Raw genomic sequence first — 3,297 nt, 5'->3', positions numbered from 1 at the left:
TGACACTATTACATCAAAACAGTATCCAGGCACTAGACAGTATTTATTACCTTGTAAGGCCAGAGATAATGATCCCATTCAATCAGAACACATGAATAATTCAAGAGTCTCAACTTCACATAATTTCTGGCTCTACTTTTAAAACGAGTAAAAGAACCATTTGTATCACTTATTTATTTTTGGTGACAAGGGATAAAAGACAAAAGAGGTTTAGTTCCATGTTTGTTTTTTCCAGGAAGGAGAGCCTCTTGGCTCTTTCACTCCAAACTAATCAAAGTGCCAAAGTAACATGTATATGTATGTAAATATGAGAAAAGCATGATGCTAAAGGAGACTTATAGCAATTACCTCTCTGGATTATTTCTATATAAATTTGTTGAGGGTATTTTAATCACTGTGAATGGTTTCGTATTATTTTACACACTATTGCTAGGAAACAACTATGGTTTCCACAAGACTGTCAACACTATAATTTCAGGGGTCATTTATGCAATGTGCAACCTGAAAAGTATGTTTGAAAGAAGATGGACTATTTTAAGAACTTAAGATAAGTGGAAAAATGAAAATGTTCATCTTATAACAAAATCTTGCCGCTTCTCATTTTCTAACATAAGCAATGAAAGTCAATGGAAGAGGGTACCATTTTCCCTCTATAGCTCTTCTGTGCTGTAGGGCTTTCTGCAGTGAAGGATGTGGTCTGTATTACACTGCCCAATATGGAAGCCATTAGCCTCATGTGGCTACTGAGCACTTGAACGTGACCGACTAGTGCAACCAAGGAAGTGGATTTTAAATCTCATTTACTTTTAATGAAATCTCATTTCCTTTTAGTGAATTTGAATATGAAGAGCTGCACATGGCTCACTGTTGGTCACCACAGACCTTCAGTCCTCAAGGAGAATGACTATTGTATTTATAAATATCAACAGGTAGATACATATTAAGATAGTTTAATCCTTCTTTTCAATTTACCATTTCTATTGTAACTTTCACTTTCTTATTACGTTCTGTTTTCTCCACAGATATTTGTGATTAAGCCATCATGTCCTTTCTTTTGCCAAATCATTTGGCAAAATCGGTGTGATGTAGTGTTCCAGATGCTGCCTTTGGTAAGATGTATTATAATGAATGATGTATGATACAACTATTAGAATGAATCAAGAAGAAACATTAGATGAATCGGATGAGAAAAAACTTTTATTTACACCTCAATGGCTTAACCATAGGCAAAAATATTATCATTTTAAAAGACCTTTGGAAAAAACTGAAAAATATTTCCTAAGAAATATATTGAAAGAGATATCATCATATATTTCTTTCAATAAGCTAATTAGCCTTTCTAAAAATATAAAATGACTATACTTTAGGAATTATAGAAGTGTTGGACACTTTATAGAAGTATGGACACTCTTGTCTTTATTCTATTCGTATGGTGTTTTTCCCTCACCCCATGTAGAATATTCTGAAAATGAGGGGGAATCAGTAAAGAAAAATTAAAGGATAGAAATCAGTGAGATCAACTGATATACCTCTGCGGTTTATTTGCAGTTTGTAAATAACTACTATATGCATTGTCTCAATCAGCTGTCCACAGAAGGAAGGTCATTATCAAATCCCAAGATACAGATGCATTTGTTAACTTTCAGATGCAGTCTAAGTGCATGATGGTGCATTCATATTAGCCATTAATTAAGGGCCACTTGGGGGGACTTTAAACTCTTAAACTGGATTAGTAAAAGTGATCAAAAGGCCCAATCGAATTTTGTAAACTGAGTTTTACAAGATAAGGAGTAGACTTTGAAGGACTTCCTAAATCAGATACCATTGATTTCCTCATTACAGCCTTAAAATGAGGCTGTTCATTAAGAGGACTTGAGCAAAATCATCAACAGAATGTTGACACTATCTCCACAGTACCTGAGATGTGATGTGTTGTACCAACAATCTGTCAAAATTCCAGAAGCAAAATCTAATGGCACTTTATGATTTAGAAGTTAAGTTTAAAACAAAAGGTTCCCTTCCCTATAACAGTGGCTGATTTAGAATCTCATTGCTGTTCTCAGGAGGCATTAATAAATATTTTCATAAGCCTTAATTAATGGAATTCTGAGTTGGATAATTGAAGTATTGTTAGACACAAGTACAATGTTTATGTATATGTTCAACTACTATTGTTTTGTTAAAAGTGCCATTTTTTTGTTTCAATTTTGTATGCATTATTTCTAATACTCACAAACTTGTAGGGGTGCACAGTCTATTTTGAAAATGAAGGGTAAGAAAGGGTTTAGAGAGATTAGTAAATTTCTTTATGTTTATACAGGCAGCAGGTGCTGCAATTAAAAGTGAACCCAGGATCATCCAGCTCTGAAGCCCTTGGGTGTCTTCAGTACCATGCTCTCTCTCTAATATTGAATATAAAGTACACAATATTTAAGTTTATTTACAAAAATAAACGTCTGTGTTCTAGGTCACCCATTTTGGGAGACTTTTTATTAGTATTCTTTCCATCTTATCTATGGAATTGGGCTATTGACCATTACTACTCATTTCCAAGAAGCACAGAATTCTCCAAAGGTTAGGCCCAAAGAAAGCTATTTTTGCCAGTATTTGTCTTCTGGCCATTCTGTGATGTGCATTTTCTGATTCAGAATCAATGGGTCTGATGTACCTCCAAGGCCCCTTTGAGAATTGGATGACTATTGACTATTTTCTCTGAAAAAATATATTATTTTTCAGTGCTCAAGGACCACCCGAAGTGCAGGTTCATCAGGAGTATAACTTTCAGTTTTCTGTCAAGGAAGATAATATTGTGAGTTCTTTATAGGAACAAAGAATAGTCAGCATATTAGCTTCCTCGGACTGCCATAACAATGAATGCCTTAAAACAACAGAAATTTATTCTTTCTCAGTTCTTGTGGCTATAAATCTGAAATCAAGATGTCAGCAGGGTGTGCTCCCTCCAAAGGCTTTAAGGTAGAATCCTCCTCGGCCCCTTCCAGCTCCAGGGAGCTCCAAGAATGTGGCTGTATCACTCCAATCTCTACCTTTGTCCTTACATGGCCCTTTCTTCCATGTGAGTATATTCTCTTCTGTCTTCTATAAGGTCACTGGTCATTGGATTTAGGGCCCACACACGTAATCCAGGATGATCCCATCTCAAAATCCTTTAGTTAATTACATCTGCAAAGATGCTTTTTCCAAATAAAGTCGCATTCAGTTTCCGTAAGTTAATATGTGAACATATTTTTGTGAGGCCACCATTCAACTATAGTCAATAAGGTCTATTTTCTTTTTGAA

Source organism: Manis pentadactyla, chromosome 1 (genome assembly GCF_030020395.1).
Source record: "Manis pentadactyla isolate mManPen7 chromosome 1, mManPen7.hap1, whole genome shotgun sequence".
Taxonomy (NCBI): Eukaryota; Metazoa; Chordata; class Mammalia; order Pholidota; family Manidae; genus Manis; species Manis pentadactyla.
The sequence above is the reverse complement of the archived record's forward strand: the minus strand, read 5'-3'. Positions refer to the sequence as shown.